Source organism: Molothrus ater, chromosome 14, assembly GCF_012460135.2.
Source record: "Molothrus ater isolate BHLD 08-10-18 breed brown headed cowbird chromosome 14, BPBGC_Mater_1.1, whole genome shotgun sequence".
Lineage (NCBI taxonomy): Eukaryota > Metazoa > Chordata > Aves > Passeriformes > Icteridae > Molothrus > Molothrus ater.
In genome coordinates, this window is record NC_050491.2 from 17,166,053 (window position 1) to 17,184,749 (window position 18,697).

Consider the following 18,697-nt stretch of genomic DNA (forward strand, 5'->3'; position numbering starts at 1 on the left):
CCCCGAACCCGGGCCCCCAGCATCCTGCGAGCCCGGGCACCCAACACCCCCGAACCCGGGCACCCATCCCCGCCGCCGGGAAGGTTCCGCTCAGCCCCGGGCGCTGTCCCCCCGCCGCCCCCGCTCGGAGCCTTCTCGCGGTGCCCGTTCGGCAGCGGGAGCGCGGCTCGGCCGGCGGCTGCTCCGCTGCCATCCCGGGCTGCGGCGGGGGCGGTCGGAGCGGGCACCGCCGCACTGACGGGCTGGGAGGGCGGCGGAGCCGGGGGCGGCAGCTCTTCCACGGGCGCTCTCCCAGCCGGGGACAGGCCGAGGGGCGATCCCTCACATCCCCTCTCGCTCCTCCGCCGCGGCGCTTGTGCGGGCGGGGAGCCCGGCGGAGGGAGGCAGGAACGCACCGCCGACGCTGAGCTGCCCGGCCGCCCCGGGCTGCGAGCGCCGCGCCCCGCTCCGGTCCCGTTCCGACCCCGAGTGCCGGTTCTCCCCGCTTTTCCCCTGTCTGGGAGCCGCCCGCCGGGCAGTACCGGAGGGCGGGGGGCGCCGGCGGGGACTGGGGCCGCCCCCCGGCGAAGCGGCGGAGCGGCCACGCCGCCGCTTTCGGGGGATTCTCCGAGAGGAGCGGGCAGGGCGGCTCCGGGAGGGGGAACCCCCCTCGGCCCGGCTATTCGCGTCCCCGGCGTCGCTCCTCCTCCTGGCGCTGATGTCAGCCGCGGGGAGGGCCGGCTGGCAGCGGCAGAGCGGGGCGCGGGCGGCCGCGGCAGAGCCGAGCCGGAGCCGCCGCCGCCGCCGCCGCCGCCGGGACAGCGCGGGCTCCGGGGCGCCGCCGGCAGCGCAGCCCGCGCCCCCAGGGCCAGCCGGGCCAGCACCGGGCCAGCCCCGCCGGGGGCCGGGCGAGCGCCCAGCGGCGGCGGCTGCCCCGCGGGGGGACCCGGCGCTCCGGTGTCCGCAGCCGCCCGGCGAGGGAAGGGCAGCCGGGCTGCGCTGCGGAGCCGCACCGAGTTCAGAGTCTCTCCGCGCAACTTGGGTTACGCGGCCGGACCTCTGCGGACTGGTGCGGGGCTTCCAGAGCGCGATTGCCTTTCCGTCGTCTCGCGGCTGCAAAAGCAGATAATTGACTAAATCCAACAGAAATAAAACAAACTCAGGCTACCTAAAAGTTAGGATACCTTTTTTTTTTTCTCCCCCTCCCCGTTTCTTTTACAATTTTATTCCCTATGTGGAAGTCGTGTGTGATTCGCGCTCGGCACGCTGCATGGGAAGAAGCGGCTGGTGCTTTGGATCGAGGATTTGCTGTTGCAGAGCGGTCTAACTTCCATGCAGTGGGGCAGCCTTCACTACTCTGAACGCCTTGATGATGTGCTGAGGAGCCCATGTAGATTGACATCTTGTGCAGAGAAGGCACTTAAGGTAAGAAGGGGGCTTGGGGAAAAGGGGGATTTTTGTACCCTTTTTTGTGATATCTTTTGTCCAGCATCCCTCCCCCCCCCCATTGGAAGCAGAGCCTCAGCGGTTCACCCAGAACAGTATGGATAGGCTGGAACCGATCAAGTAAAATGAAAGTCTGCTCCTGTGAAAAGTGCACGGAGCTCACAAGTGATTGCAAAAGCTGTATTTATTTTTAGTCTGGTCGCACAGCACGGCGAGGATGTGTGCTCACGGCACGGACACTGAGCAACTCGCCTAGCTCAGGAATGAGGAGATCCACGGGCTCAGTCTCCGATGGGCAGTTTGCATTGGCTGCTGCATTTTGTTGAATGTGTACCCCCCCCCGCTACCTCCCTAGAGCATCCCATCAGCCTGTTTGATTTGTTGTTTTTTGCAGATATAGTGCCTACTATTAATGAGAGGGGGTGAGGGATGCGAAAATAAACCCCAAAAAACCCCATATGGAACATTTTATTGATGTGATCATAATCCTGTAATGGAGATTGCATTAAATGAGGATTGCATCAAAATGCCAGGCTGCTGTGGAGAGCAGAGAAAGCAAAAACTATGCTGGATTGTAAATGAAGTTCTTTGATTGAAGGATTGTCTTGAACCATGAAGGGATGTCTGTAAGCTTAAAGTTGCTGTGTATGTGGAGTACTGGAATGGGATGCAAACCAGATGAAGCTGAAATGTGTTTTAATTGACTCAAGCTCTGGATACAGTTAGAATTGGTTAGAGGCATTGCAGTGATGCCCAGTGAATTCTTGGTTTCAGCTATGGAGACCACAGAAAGGCAAGGAGAGAACAGAACACAGAGAGACAAGGAGAGAACGTGATCGAGTGGGGAAGGGAAGGATGGTTTGTGACTTTTGCCATCGTGGTACAGATCTTGCAGCCTGCTGGCTGCAGGCAGAAGCCTTGCAGGCGATGTGGAAGGCAAAGGATTTATCTCTTTACTCTCCTTTTGCAGCCTGGGTGTAGCTGCCTGTAAAGTAGCTGTGAGGTGCATGGCAGGAGGCAAGCAGGGACCTATTTGCCCTTCTCGGACACTGAAGGAAACTGAGGCTGGGAGAGATGCAGTCGGCTCAGCTGATCCTGCTTTTTTGAGCTTGAGTTGATAACACATTTTGAGTAATTGTTGCTGCTTATCTCAATCGGTAGAGGAGGGGAGAAGATGTTCAAGTTTATTGAACCAAAGCAGAGCTGAGGACAGTAGATACTATCAGCTCACCCTTGCATTCTTTTTGTGCTCAGTCGTATTCTGGCATAGAGAACTGAGCCACAAAGAGCACCTTCTTCAAGCCTTACTGAAAGGAAGCCTAAAGACAACAAAAAAGATTAAGTGAAAGATAAATTGTAACTTTTTGCTTGTCTGCAGTGGAAGTAGCATTGATCTGCCAGATTGCACAGGTCAAAAGAGGTAAGATAAGGAACAAAGTTGTTTGTTTGTTTATTTATTTATTTATTTACTAGCATTCCCACACACACAAAGAAAGTTGGCGTGCGGAGAAACATCCCAGAGCACGGATGCACCATGGCTGAGCACCACCCAAGAAACTGACATAAAGAGCAGAGAAATTCATGTGAGAACCCTCAAGAGCCCCTGTCTGTAACTGCAAAAGAGTTGGTTAAATGCTAGTTTGCAAACCAACCCTGAATAGCTGATGTTCTCAGGAGGAATTTGCTTTCCCATTTGTGTACAGAATCTCAGGTAACATCTCCAGAACTCAGTCTCTCTCTTGCTGTGTTTTTGGCATAAAGTTGAGACGGAAACACTTATTTTAAATAAAATGAAGAAAAGCAGTATAAGCCTGCTGAATTCCTCTTAAGCATTTTATTTTGGCAAAAGGCAACTTTTCCTGAATTGTAAGAGATAGGTTTAGAATATTCATGGCTTAACTCCAGGGAGCTTAGTGTTAGCTCAGTAGGCAGAAGGTTCTTTCTCTAAAGAGGTATCTGGAAAAGACATGTTTAAATTTCAAGCCATATTCAGTAGAGACTGTTGGTTTCCACATTTTAAAATCATTTTTTTATGCCTCTTAGGGGAATGATGCTTAATCTGGGCAATAAAGCAAGTATTCCTAGCTTGCTTTTTTAATGGAAAGAGTGTGCTCCAACTGTACTTCTGTATGTCCAATATTCCAGATTTTACTCTATTTTTTATCAAATAACAGCTGTGGAAGAAATTTTGTCCCTTGAAACCATGGTTATCCATGCAGATCTTGGTGTGTATTTTTGCTACAGAAGAACTCTACTTCATGGCTGCATTGTTCATTCTTGAAGCATTTCTTTAAACGTGAGCCTCTCTACAGTTAAAGGATAATTTATATTCAGTGTAGTACTGTCTGCACAGTGGAATTGGCTTTATACATCACAGCCTCTGCAAAAAAAGAGATCAAAGATCTGAACCTGTGGTCCTGCATTGCATTTGTATTCTAGGTGGACTTGAGTAATCTCATAGTGGAGCCATTCACACTCCCACAGTTAGGAGTGTGTCAGCCTTTCCATTAAAACACCCATTTGCTTAGGAATTTAAGAGCTGGTTTTAAGGACCGGCTCCAAGCTTAAATTGGAACATTCGTACAGTAAAAAGAAAAAAACAGATATCCAAAACAATGAAGTCTAATAGCATTTGGTACTGTTGAGCTTATGGAAAGCTTAGCAGGAAACAACACCTGTATGAAAAATTGAGAGGTTAAAAGGGAAAGAAAACCCAGAAAACCTTTCAAAAGGCCCTTTTGGATCCAGGTGAGTGTTTCTGCCTGAATTTTAAAGGACCCTGCGGTTGTTAAACAGTCAGTAGGACTTTTCTTAAAGGAGGACAGCACCGGCTGCAAGCAGGAATTAGATCTCAGTTCAGTTTCACACCCTGTCAGAACTAATGCCTTTGGCACTGATCCAGGTGGTTCTTTGGAGGGTTAAGTTGCAAGAACAATAAACCCCAAACCTTGTAGTGTAACCCATGAAGTTTTCCTTTCAATGAGCCAAAGAGAACCTTTCACTTTTGAATAGTGCTGATTGTCTGAGCCAGGTGTTGGGAGCCTTTGGGGGAGCTGCTGCTAGCTCTCTCTTGCCAGGTTGCTCACCTGAAACAGCCAGCCCGGTAATCCTGCTTCCTTTCAGCTGGCTGCCAGCGGGGACAACGCAGAACTCCTTTGTCTAAAGCATCCCAAAGCCTTTTCCTGGGATTACAAGTACGTGTAGATCCAGGAGGAGTTGCTCATGCTATGTAATGCCAGTGTTCAAGGAGCAGGTTCAAGATGCAGCTTCCTGTAGTCTAAATATTTTAGACTGGATGAAATAAATGAGCATTGTTTGCCATTTACATAAAAATTCTTAAGGGAGATGGATATTCTTCTGTCCCAATTACCTCTTTCTGCAGAGAGTTTGCTGAGGAAATTTGTGGCCGTTGTCTTTCTTTTGTGAAGTAGCAGTGACCATGTCTGTCTTGGGTCTTCGAAAACTCATCCTCCTTACAGATACACAGGCGGGTAATATGATGCCAGGAAAAGTTAATGTGAAATTAAAATACAGATGAAGAACACTGTGGGATTTAGTCTGTGGACAAAATCAAATCATGGTAGTTTTAACAGTAAGTAAGAAACTGTGTCACAATTAAGTATTCTTTTCCTTTGAAGTCTGTTGTCGTTGTGTCTGATGAAATCCTGTTGGAAATTATTTCTGACACTCTTTGAAAATATATGATTTCCCATAGATTATGCAAGATTTAACCTTCTTGATCCAACATGTCCTGAGCCAAATCCTTCCTGCAATCTGTGAAAAAATTCCTAGTGGAGCAGAACCTTCCATAACTGCTTTTTGCCTTACATTACGTACATACTTTAACTGCTGCCAGTCCTTCAGGAGTTCTGCATGTCCATGTGGTATTGAAGGCATTGCTATGGAGCAGTTTTGCTTGGAGGGATGGCAGAACTCAGCCAGTTTAACAGCAAATGCTTTACCACCTTTTCAAGGAAGCTCTTTTTAAATGGTTGTTGTTTTCCTTAATTTAAGTTGCAAAGGGAACCTAAGTAACCAGACCATCAAAGAGCCAAATGTGTTGTTAGAGAGACAGATTAATGCTGAAGTCACTGGAGACTTCCAAATTCAATAATGAAATTACAAGCAGAGGTGCCCACTGTCTTTAAAAGCCGTTGCTGGGGGGTTTAATGTGGCAGTTCCCTGTGCTCAGAAACTTCTGCTTTGTCTTCCTGCCAAGGGAACATCTTGCCTTGTGTTCTACTTTGATGTGATATGGTTGTTTTGGGAAAGATTTTCTTCCTCCAAGCCGGTCTAGAAATAAGATGTCACTGGTGATGTAGTCTGTTTGCATATCAGTGTTTATCTGTTACATCCTTAAGGACATAGTTTTATTATTGTTGTAGGAATTTAATTAGTAATTATGTACGCTCGATGCCGTCTACTGGAGTAGCAGGAAATACATGCTAAAGGGGAAAAAATCAAGTGTAAGTTTATAATGCTTATGCACAGCATATTTCATTTACCCAACTGTGCCATCTTGTTAAATAAATAAATGTATATGTATGGAAATGTATGATGTGCTGGATACGTGCTCTCACACGTGGGCACGCTGCAGCCACATGCACTCATGTTTCCAGCTGTAGTCCCTGGCACAAGACACAGGCGTGCCCACCCCAAGGAAAGGATGAAATGCTTAGGGAAATTATGAAATGCTTGGGGGATGACTGAACTGCATCAAATGGAGCATAGGGAACAGTTAGAAAAAAAGCCACTGTCTCCCTCCAGCCTTTAACTCAGATTTCATTAGGTCACTTTTTTTTTTTTAAATAATCCTCCTGAGAAGGGAGGTTTCATGACTGAGTTTCATCTCTGCTAATGGAAGTAATCATTTAAACCCGTGTTTAGTCATTTGGGCGGGTTCTGTGATTGCTTTTGTAGTTATAAAAGTTTGTGTCTCCCTGTCTCCTGACAGGTGTGGAGCTGTGTGTCCTGGCAGGCACACAGTTACTGCATCTTTGCTTTTCCTTGGGTGTGAGGGTATTTTTCTCCCTGAAATGGAGCCTAGCTTCAACAGAGGGCATCGTGTCAAGGTGGAGGTTGGGTTCACAAACTGGAAAGAGATTTTCCTAGGACTTGTGGGATGTTTCTGATGAAAGACCTAGACTTGTTAAATAGCCAAAGAGAGTGCCATAGCATTCCCTAAAGAAAAGGGGAGAGCAACTCTAGTGGGTGGAAATTCCATTAAATGGTGACTTTTAAAGAACTGTAACATGCATACATAACTCTGAACTCAAATGATTTAGGGCCTCACTGTAGTAGTTTGTTTAGATTATAGTTGCTGTCAGTAATTTATAAATATATGTAGGATACAAGGATGAAACTAAAGCTATCATTAAAGGGAGTAATGGCTTCACTATGTCAGCCCTTTAATTGACCCTCGGAAAATGTACGTGTCAATGTGTTGTAAATCAAAATCAGGAGTGCAATGCAACACAGTAATAATTTTGGGGATGAAAATTGGGAAAAGCATACATAAAATTCATTTTCTGTTCATCTCTCTACCTTGTCCTCAGTTGAGGCTTTCCAGAATGAATGGATTCCAGCGAAGGGTTTTGAAATGGTTTCTGGTAATTGGGACTGTCCTCCAGGAGATCAGTGCAGTGCTTGTCAGCTGAGTGTACATCCAGAGATCTCTGTTTAAAATTCATGTGGAGGAGACCATGTAATTTAATGACTTATTGAAGAAAATGTGATATATAAAGTAAATCAAGAGTTTTGCTCTCCTATCTTGTTACAGAGGCCTCGTCCTCTGACCAAGGGGCAGCTGAATTGGCAGTTATTACTTCTTTATCTGCTATGATTCCACCACAAACTTCAGGAAAAAAACTCATGCACTTGTACATGTGCAATTGTTTATGGCATTAGTGAAATCTGAGGAGGGAAAGTTACAGAAGGGTCTGTGGATTCTGGGAAATAAGTGTATTCTAATTGTATGTAATCAATCTGGAATGATGATAACTAGGAAAGTAGAACTATCATGAGATTTTTGGTATTCACATATTCCCCTACCCATATATAAGCCCTTTAAATATATCTAGGAGAACACCATAAACCACATTTTCTTAGCGAGAAACTCCTTCAAAATCCCTCTTTAAACAGTTACAGAATTATCAGCCATCAGTTACAGTTATTTGGTTTTTGACAATATGCTCATTCAAATATCAGGGTGTATCTTGCACACTTTAGATTTATCCACATAGAGAAAAAAAACCCATTTTCATGACCTGCACTGGGAGTAACCTAAAGCAGATTGCAAAGTACGTTTGAGATCAGTTCACAGAACATTAACTTGAGGTGTTTCAAGCTAGAAAGGGTGAGAAAAAAGACACTTGGCATATCATTAAAAAAAAAAAAAAAAAGAAAAAAGTTGACCACTTAAAAAAAAAATCAGAAATCAAAGACTTGAATGCTTTCAAAGAAATGCCTCACTTGTGTCTCTGGTCAGAAGCTGTTGTGTTCTGGCTGAGGAATGAGGTGGGATGTGCTGAGCGCTGGCAGCCCTGCGAGCCCTCCTGGCTGTGTCTGTGCTGAGCCATCGGCGGCTCTGAGCAACCTGAGCTTGTGTGCAGAAGGGAGGCGTCCCTGGGGCCTAAATACCAGGGGCTCTCTGAAGAGTTTTGAGTGTTTTAATGGAAGAACTTAAAAATTCCTGCTTCCTTCCATCCCTGAAAACACGGTAAATTGAATTTACTCCTGCTCGCTCTTTCTCACCTTCTAAACTTGACTCAACTGTCTTTGAAATACATTTGTTATTTGAAGCTGAAAAGTTGGTGCTTTGGTGGTTGAGTTTGGGGCCAATTCTTATTTAACATTCTGTGATTTGTGGTTCATCAAATGATTAAGCATTAACCAATCAGTCCAGGTAACACAGTGGAACCCCCAGCAGTGAAAAAAGACATGGTTATATATAGGACAATCACACTAAACAAGAAATACACAAAAAAAAAAAATGTCTCTACTTTCCATTAATCTAAACTTAGACAACAAACAGAAGTTAAAACACTGAAGGAAGTTTGTAAACAGGAAAAGAACTGGCTAAAATTTACCTGAATTTATGATGAAAATAATTTACTTTTATTCATAAAATCATAGATTCCTTGGAGAATAGTGGGTTAAATCTGAGATCCATTGTACTATCCATTAAGTTGAAGAAAAAGGTAAATGTTTTGGTAATTTTTTTATGCTAGGACAGTATTTTTGTGATGGTATTGCCTTCCACAGCTCACATTCAGTCGGAGGTTCCTGACAATATGAATGGAATTTGGCTCCAATTCCATGTTTGAGTAGTGCTCTTTGGAATCACTGGGTAGGGAACTTTTAAAATACAAAAATAAATCTTAATTAAGCAAGTATTATTGTTCTTTGGGGCTGCTTAACATCATGTACTGGGTCAGGTGTCCCGTAGCTGCTTCCTTTGGCTATTTTTTATCTTGCAGGTTTCAGGTTTTGGTCATTGTTCAACATCAGTGGGAAGACACAAACCCCAGAATATTTGCCTGTTCAATTTGATGAAAACTTATCTATCTGGCTTATAAAAATGCCATTTGCTATGAGTCCCCTTAATGTCAGTGTTTGTGCTCTTGTTGTAGTGCACTTAACAAGAAAAGAGGATTTAAAAAGTAATGTCTGAATCCAAAATTGTGCAACGTGCCTCTGCAAAAAATGTGGAGAGTCTCAGTTCCTTACATGTAATTCATTTTGGCAGCTACAGTACTTTTAGGCTCTATTGTATTATAAATACTAAAAAAAAAGCATTGAAAGGAATCATTGGAAAAAGGTTTAGAGTAAGTGATTTAGAAGAGGCTGGCAGGTGTGGCTACTGCAGGATTAACTAAATTCTGGAGTTTACTTCAGGGTATTGGATCTGTGTCTTGATTCAGTCATTACTGAAGCAGAAATCACTTTGCTGATCTGCTGAACTGTGAGACACTGCTTGATGGAGATACTAATCAGCACACAGAAATTGCTTTCTGAAAAATTTGGGATGCTCCAGAGATTAAAGGGATAACTTGGTCAGGACACCTCTTAAAGTGCTATGTAGGTGGTTACATGTACATATGAAACTGATGTAAAACCGTGACACTACAAATTGGTCTTTTGGAAACCTCTAAGGGGAAGTGAAGTGGAAATGATGAAATTTCAAGATGCTCTTGGAAACAGCTTCAGTGCGTTACTATGGTAGTAAAATACCTGTTGATGAGCCTCACAAAAGTTAGTTGTGCTCAGATATTTCTTAGTCTGAGGGAATGAACGTTTTTAACAGACTGTTTTGTCACCCATAAGACCAGTTTTAGGATGATATCCATCATTTTGTGAGCCACGTTTATGGCAGATTTCCCTCCTTTCCTTTTCTTTTAATACTCTTTGACTGATGTAGTTTTTACAATCTCAGCCATAGCAGTTTTGGAGGGAGAAACGTCAAATCCGTTGTGGGTTGGCAACAGCCATTTTCCTTCTCAGCTTTTGAAGGTCCTATTCAGTTTTTGAAGGACCCTGGAAATGGAAGCCCTATTTGGAGTCCCATGTTTCCATCAAAATGAAGAGTTTCCTGCTGTCCTTGATACCAGTGTGATTTTAGGCTGAGTTCTACATGCTAATTTGCACTAGATCCTTTGCCATTTTATGTTTCCTGAGTGTAAAAACTCTATTCATTGAGTTTCCTGGTGATTGGAAGTGCTGCAAGCGCGTTAGATAATCTTGGTAGTAAACCAGAAGAAATACTTGAAGCGGATTCTCCTTTTTGCTCACTACAAAAATGTTCACTCAATATACAGAAGTATCCTTGGAAATGTTCAAAGCTTGACCCAAGGCCCTGAGCAGCCTAATGTAACTTAGAAGCTCGAAGCAGGTTTGGCTAGACAGACTCTCTAGAGGTCTTCAGTCTGAACTTCCCTCTGGTTCTATAAAAAGACATTGACTCCTCTATGTAGGTCACTGCTTTTTGCCTTGTCTCAACTGATTTTTCGCTCAAATTCAGGAGCTTGCTCTGTCCTTGCTGTTCTGGTTGTTCAGGTGGTGGAGAGGAGAGGGGCAGGACAGAAGACAAACAGACTAGTGAGCAGAGAGCTGTTATTTTTGGGTTGGATCTCAGCACTGGTTGCTATTCCTGTCTCACAATGTGCTATTTGGTGTAATTTTGGAGGCCTCCTTCAGCTGAGGTTACAGAGACAAGGCTGCCTTCGACAAGTCATCTCTTCACTTTGTGCAGGGCCCTTCTGAATGCAGGTTGAAGCACTGCTTTTGATCTATAAAATTCTTTTTAGTTTCCTTTCTCTTTCCGAGGAAACCCTGCTGCTCATTTTTGTTCTCTAAAGGCCAACTGGAAAGCAGAAGCCTCAGCTTTATTAACAGAGCTGAGGGCAAGACAACCTGAGACTGATTCTTTTCCCTTAGTCCTACAAAACTTACGTTAGTTGACATTCAGAGCTGTAAGACAAACTTGTTAATTCAGTTTTTCCTGAGGGTTTTCTGGGGTGGACACATTAGCTGGAGTGTAATTTTGTTTGTATTTGTGAAGAGTGTTCTGCTGATGCTTCATGTTGATGGTTTATTGCTCTTGACTACAAGAGTGACTGGAGGTTGATTGGCAGATTCCCTACAGAAAAGTGCAAGAAATGCAGTTTCTAGAGAGGGACTAAACAATGTATGACTGGGAGGATACGAAAATAGAATCAGTTTGAGAATAGACAATATTTTTATGGGCAGAAATTTAAGTACTTTGATTAAATATAATAAGAGATCCCTACAAATGAAACCAAGGATCATAAAAATTCTCTAAAAATTATATTTATGGTTACAGAAGTTCTAATTCATTTGTTGTTTTATCATTGAATTATTTGTCAAAACAGGCAGTCAAACAAAAAATTTTCACTGGAAAGCAACGATGAAGGTGCATGAATGTGAACAAGCATTTCGTGATTTTTGTTGTTAAAGCTTCATTTCTGGTAGTTTCACTTACTTCCCATGCTGTCTGTCTAACATGATGTCATTGCTATTTTTTTTTGTACATCTAAAAGGATCATAATACTGCCTATTCTAAATTTAGCTGAAATGTAGATTAAAAATTACTTCCGTGGGTTCGTGTTGGTTTATTTGGGCCAATTTTCACTGAAAGCTCAGCAGAATACTGCAAGTACTCATTCAGTATTTTCCATCCTTGACTCTTGCTGTACCATTTTGTTTCTGCTGTCTGCAAAAGAACATTCTCGCTTAAAAAATACTTGGGTGTTACTAAATATTTGAACAAATGTCTGCTCCATGCAGTTGGTTGGACATTTAGTTTGGTTGTTCCTCAATTATGGACTGTTTCCTTCAGATTCCATTGATGAAAGCTGCTTATCCTAATTATTTGTTTATCTTAATGAACGTGTAGTAAAGGCTGTATTGCATTTGTACCATAAGACACTCTCAGCCTGATATTTTCAGAACCCTGCAGATGTGGATTTTAAATAAATGAAAAGAGCAGATGGCGTACAGGGAAATCTTTGGTAGGCCAAGAAGCTAAATCAAAGTTTCCCTGAGTTCCAGGAGGTACCTTATGTAGGGACTGCTCTTCCATTACTAGAAAATTTAATAATAAAGTGCCGATCCACAAAATGTTGTAGAATCTCCTAAATATGTAGAATATTCTTTAGGAAAAACTGGAGCAATAGCAAGCGATCTGCACCATGCACTCTGCTTTTTAGGGTGTATTTTAACATGGGGCTTAGGCTTGCTTTGAGACAATCAACCCTGATGGTGCTGAACGTAAAAAATGTCAATATAATTAGTCATCTCCAGCAGAAAATAATTTTTTGCCATTTTTTTCCCTGTGTGGAGGAGGGGATGAACTGGTTTTCAGTTACTCTTTATCATTTCGGTTTCTATTTTTGCCGCCGACTGGGAACATTTACCAATTACTTTTATTCCATCTTGTATTTAGAGATGGGCTATCTTATGAGACAAAGATTTAGAACTGAAATGCCCTGGTGAACCAGAATGAACTGATGGTAATTCAGCAAAAGCTTCTCCTTGTCTGATGGTCAGGAATAGGACACAGCACTGTCCCTGGTCAGCTTTGGATATAAAGTGAGCTACTTACACCACTCCAGTCCTGGTCCGTGCTCTCTTAGTTAAGACATTGCAAGTGTTCATTGTAGAAACTTTGTATGAAATCTTCTGGGTGAGGTACATATATATGAACTGTTTCTGTTTTGTTTTGCATTGGTGCAACTGCAGTAAAAGTTATGCAAATAAAAGATGGTGCCCAGAAATACAAAACACAGATAGTTGTTCTGATCCTCCCCTGATTTGAATTACCCTAAAAAAATTCAAATATCCATAATTTCAAGCATATCTAGGCAAGAGAGTGTAATTTAATGTATAGTTACCATCAAAGATACCATGTATGGGCTCTATAACCACAGGGAAATCACAGATTTTCAATTTCCCTTGGAATGTGTTCATTATTAGAAAGTGTTATCAGAGTATTGTTTGTTGTAGGAGAAGAAAATCCTGTTCAAGTTTTTAATGAATCTCTTGAGAGAGTCCTCAGATTAACAGGTTAAAAAAGCTGTAAACATTCTACTGGGAGCAGTCATTAAAGGGAAGATGAATGTGAGTGATCTGCACACTTCTTCTGAAGCAGAAGCCCTGAAGATGATTTACAAACCAAAAAGCTGTTTCTCTTTAAATGATCTGTGTTGCTGCATTGTGCAATGAAATACAAAGTAAGATTAAAGTAAGTCTGTTTGCAAAATCAGAACCAGATTCACTGTTTGGAGAATTTTTTAGGTAAGACTACAATGATCTGAGTTTGAAGGGAAGAAGCCTGTGATAAATGTTTCCTTCATTTCTAGATTTCAAAAACCAGTGGAGTGCCAGAAAAACCCCTTCCTGCACAGATAATCAATTTGGAGGGTCTTGTGTTCTGATTTCCTAAATGAAATAAAAATTAATTAATAAAAAGTTTATAGATTGAATGAATGAATTAAAAAAAAAAAACAAACGGAAAAAGGGGTTACATTTTTTGGTAAATCTACAAGTGACAGCAGAGGCCTGGTTAAAGGTTTGCCTTTCCACAAGGCACTTCATACCCTTGGCTACTCGCTCAAGCTTGACTGACCCAGCAGCAATGCTGATAAAAACTCATCATTTGTGACTAAACTGCTTCATCATTTTTTCTTATCTGAAGTATTACAGATGCAATAAAGGGAATGGTTTTGAATATACCACTAAAAGATAAAAGGCAGATAAGTGTTTCTAAACTTATTTGTCAAAAACTTTGATCCTTGAAAGATTTTCATTTGTCACCTAAGATTCCACTGAAGATGTTTTGTAGCCAAATATCTCCTGTTTCTTCAGAAAACTCCAGGAAAGGAATGGGAAGGGCAGTTTTGTGGTACTTGGGGTGAATTTCTGGCATTGGTTTTGTTTGGTTGGTGTAGCTCCCCAGTGAAGCGCAAATGCTCTGAAAACTTGGAGAGTAAGGAAATTGAACTGTGTCCCACCCACATCTGTTGAACACAACAACAGTGGTTTCACAGCCACTCAGCTTTCCAAGAGGTCACCCCCTCTGCAAATAATATGCATAACAAACTGCTGTATTCACACAGCCTCATCATGATGAGCAGGGTGTATTTCAGCTGACACTGCCATTCACAACATCATCTCACCAGTTTAGAACACGACTGCCAGTCTGAATTTATTGTCAGACTGGAAATAATCAGGGCTCCAAAGAAAATCACCATCACACCAAGAGGATTGATGCTTCTGCTGAATTCTCTTAATGTTTTGTAAAGTTTATCTGCTGCCGAGTAGTTTTTTTCAAGATGTGTGTATGTGCATTTTATTTTATTCTTTTTTTTCTATTAAAAGCCTATGTGGGTCCATGTATATGCATGGACATGCTGTGGCCATAAAAGGCACGATTTATGTCTTGGTCTAAGCTGGACATTAAACTTTCAGGCTTTGGGCAAGTTTCTTCATGAGGCAGACCCAATAAAAATCCATCTCTGACCTGGCACCTGTGCAGAATCCTCTTGAGCAGACTTCAGCCATGGCATTTGTAACAGCATGGCTGACCAGAAAGGTAAATCAAGACACGAATCAAGACTTCAGGTCTGCTCTTGCATAAGACTGAAATATCACAAAATGTAAAGGAATGCACTCATTCAGGCAGAATCATTTCTGTGATGCAGCCTGTTGGTGGGAGGCTAATGAAAAAGCCTCGTGACGTGTTTTGTACTGACGTTGTGTTTGGGTATATCTTAAATACCAGTGGTGCAATGTTAGATCTTATGTTCTTTACATTTCTTTTTGCAAGAATTTACTTGTGGACTGTCATTTCTCTGCATGACTGGAAAGCATTTTGCCAATTTTCATTTTCCACTGCCACCCTTCTGTGCCTGTTTGTCTCCCACTGACTCCTACTTTTCCACAGACATGGGCCCTAAGAGGAACATTTCTTGCTAGGAAAGCTCGTCGTGCCAAAAGATGATTTGCACTCCTAGAACTCTTTGCTTCACAAAGACTTGCAAGATTTTAGGAAAGATGCCAGCTAGTGCACAGACAGTTTGGCTCTCCAAGCCCAGCATTAAGGTTAACAAGTTGTAAATAGCTGCATGTTGCCATTATCTCCAAACCCTGCTGCTTTCAGGACACCATGAGCGCCATAATAAGAATGTTGTTCATTGCTTGTTGTATTTTTCTTCGTTCTCTTGCCCAGCACTTACCAAAGAATAAGGTTTAAAAGTTGGACAGCTTGTGATGGAGACTTGATGTGATGATTCTTTCATCTCACTGACCAGTGATTTACTGGTGGAACTCTAACAAATGGATAACTGAGATGAGAGGGGAAAAACTGAACCCAAACCTGCCACTGTTTTTTTAAAGAATTATATATAGGAAGAAATCTTGGAATAAAAAAAAATATTTTTTTTTCCCTACAAAAATAAATACGGTGTTAAGAGAGCTGAATATATTTACAGTATCTCGTGTAAACTTTCATATATGTATAAGGCTTTCTTGCAGCTATATAAATCTGCACATCTTGATTGATGTCTTTTGAGCTGCACTGACTTATAAAAAACATGGATTGTATCTAGCATATGCCACTCAAAGTTACAGTATCTCCTTTTTCAGACATATATAAAAATTCAACTTGGTGCATTTAATGAAAAAAATATTTTCAGTGTTTAGGAGATGCTTGCTTTGCTTTGAGAATGTCTAATGTATTAACTGTTCCATGAATGCTCAGTGAAGCGGCCAACTTTGAAAAAAAAATATTATTAATCTTTATTAGTCTATTTTCTTCATGCAACAATCATTTCCTGACCCAGGAAGAGTTGTTCTGTCAAAATGTGGAATTCTGTGTGACTATTTCTTTCCAGCACCGATCACTGAGACACGTTAGCCTCGGATGTGGTGTGAAAGAAATGAAGCCTGATGTCACTCTCCTGTTAGTGTCCTCTGTCTGAAAACACAGAAAAACATTGCATGGTTTGGTTTGAAGAAGAGTGAAATTGTTCCACGCAGACACAAAATAATGATGGCAGTAACAGGAGTGTACACCAGCAGTACTGGTGGCAGTACCACTGGACAGGTGACCCAGCCAGGAGCAACACAATTCCCATGGTGGTTTCTTCCCAGGGGTTTTGCATGTATCAGAATAACAAAGAGAGAACAAGCTGGGCAAACCTCAGTGCCTTAACTTTCTGTGTCAGCAGCTGATGATCGTTCATTCATTCATTTTTGCCCATTTATTTTGGAGGGATGGAGGAGAGCACGTTGCATTACCTGGGAGCCGTGCTGAGTGTCTGAGCTGTGTCTGCCCTAAGCCTTGTAAATTTACAGAGGGAAAGAATCAGAGCAGAGTCTTGGAGGAAATCTCATGGATGTGATGACTTGGCTGTAGAGGTGCATGGCTGGAACTGCACAGCACTGAGATGAAAGTGCTGCAATACGAAGGCAAAGTGCCAGGGTGAAGGGAGTGTGCTCACAGAAAGTGTGGCACTGGAGCTTCACAATAAAGGCTTTGAGGCAAGACACTGAAGTACTGAGGAAGAAATCAGAAAGCCTCAGCTGTTTTGCCAAGCTATCAGGGAACACAAACCAAGATGAGACATTAAATTCTCATGGAGAAGCACCCAAGTGCTGAAGGAAAATGCTAAAATGTGCAGATGAAGTTGATGGTTCCTAATTTAGAGTGGATAAGAGGTAAAAGCAGAAGTGCAGAGTTAAATAATGTTGAACAGAGGATGCATGGAAGCTGTCAAATTAGGTTTTTTTCTTTGCAACTAAGTTTTTGGGGAAGCTGATGTTGTGATTCAGTCTGGCTTTGATTGACATCCTGCTTATGGCAACATCAAAGGATTTATTGGTGTTTTGGTACAAATGGGACACTTTACTCAAAGCATAGGACAGGAGTACAGAATTCTAGTACAGAGAACTACTGTGTTTTTACTATAAAGTTATATGAGGGATGCAGAAATGTTTGCTCTATATAAGATCCAACGGGGGAAATTATTTTGGTAAGAATTCCCCTTAGGAGGATTCAATTCTGCAAGATCCTACCCAATGACACTGGCATACCTCAAGTTCAAAGGCTGACATGTTTGCAGGTTTATCATGTATGAATCCTTCTGTTAAAGGTCTTCATGAAAGGTTATTCTAACCCACCCCATTTCATTTAATTTCTGTAAAGTCAGTGCATACTAATTCAAGAAAAGGGACTTGTTTTTAATATGTCAGAAACGTACAGTTTCTTCAATATTCATCTCATGAATATTCATGTATTTTTGTCAGTATGTCTTCATTTCAGAAGTAGTTAAGGGACTGTAAGATAGATGGTGTCCTGTGAGTGGTGTGGAAATTTGCTGAAGGGAAATGAGATGCAGGGTTTAGCAGAATGGGAGACACAGCCCTTCTAGCTTATTTTCAGGCAAAATGTGATGAAACTGTAGAAAGGGTGAGACAGGTTCAAAATTCAGAGGCTCGACTCGGCCCTGAGTAAACTTGTCCCGCTGTAATAATGGCTGAGGAACCAGAGTGATGGCAATTTGTGTGTGAAATTGTGTCTCTGTAAAATAATGCACGTTTGCCATGGCTCAGTGCACCTTGTAAGAGAACACTGCATGTACCATACGCGTGGTGCTGCCCATGGAGTTGCTTAGAGGCCATTTCACTCTGCTTTTACTTCATTAGAAATTGCTCTGTCTGCACTTGTATAAACCATTGCTGTATGCAGGCACTGCCTCAGACTGCCAGCAATGCTTTTTTCATTGTTGCAGAGCTTTTCTGTAGAGATAAGGCTTTTAGTCTGATGTTAAGAGCCAGTTTATTCTTTTATTTTGCTTTAGTTTAAAGGTTTCACGGTTCTGATTAGTGTGCCAATTATGAGGATGACAGAAATACTGCCTCACCTGACACCACCAGGGTTGTTTCAGTTTTCTTCACCTGTTTATTCAGATAACAAATGACATGCACTTCCAGAGGACACGGTATCTCGTGTTCTGTGCACATTCTGACAGATTGATTGGACAAAACAGGGAGCCAATAGGAAATATGGAAAATGCATGTTGACTGCCATCTCCCATAATGTTCTTTTCATGGAATAAGAGGAGAGCTGTCTGGTGCAAGGTTTTCACATGTTCAGAGGCTGAATCACACAGATGTGTGTGGAAGGATTCCTCAGAATGGAAAAGAATGATCTTGGAGCAGCCAAATTTTTCCCTTTATCCTTCGAGTGTTTGCAGTGTTGGTGCGTAGCACTGAACATGTAACTCCACAGACACTGGAAATTTGGGGGAGAATTACTGGAGATTCAGAACAAAATTTGTACATGATCCAAGTCTCCCTTGGGCAAATACAGCGTGTTGGAAACTTGGGAAGAATGTATGTTATGTAACCAGGCTCAGTTTCACAGCTGATTTAGAAAAAAGGGCATTTTGCCTCCCAGAATGAGATGTGGGGAAAGAAATTTTATCTTGATCAAATGCAGCAGCTGCTGCCGTTTATATTCAAGTGTGATGCAAATCAAGCCCCCTTTTCTGCTCTGTTTCGTTCTGCCCAAAGAGGGAACCATTGTTGGTTCCTTTTTTTCAGAGAACTGGTCTGTGATATGACCTCAGCAATTACAAATTATTAAAAAAAAAAAAAAAAAAAAAGATATGACCTCAGCAATTACAAATGATTAAAAAAAAAGGTTCTGGAATATTGTAATGAAATATATAAACAGTTTAAAAATATTTAA

At 42.2% G+C, this 18,697-nt stretch overlaps 1 protein-coding gene across 4 annotated transcripts in view; it reads left to right on the forward strand.

Annotated features, from left to right (window-relative positions):
* The first annotated feature begins 885 nt into the window (after positions 1-885).
* PCDH11X (protocadherin 11 X-linked) overlaps positions 886-18,697 on the forward strand; it is a 428,928-nt gene continuing 411,116 nt past the window's right edge. For 2 of the 4 annotated variants that reach the window (XM_036401881.2, XM_036401882.2), the window contains exon 1: positions 886-1,404. The gene's annotated coding sequence lies outside the window, so the exon portion shown is untranslated. The remainder of the gene's footprint in view (positions 1,405-18,697) is intronic. The other 2 variants (XM_036401879.2, XM_036401880.2) reach the window with 1 other exon arrangement.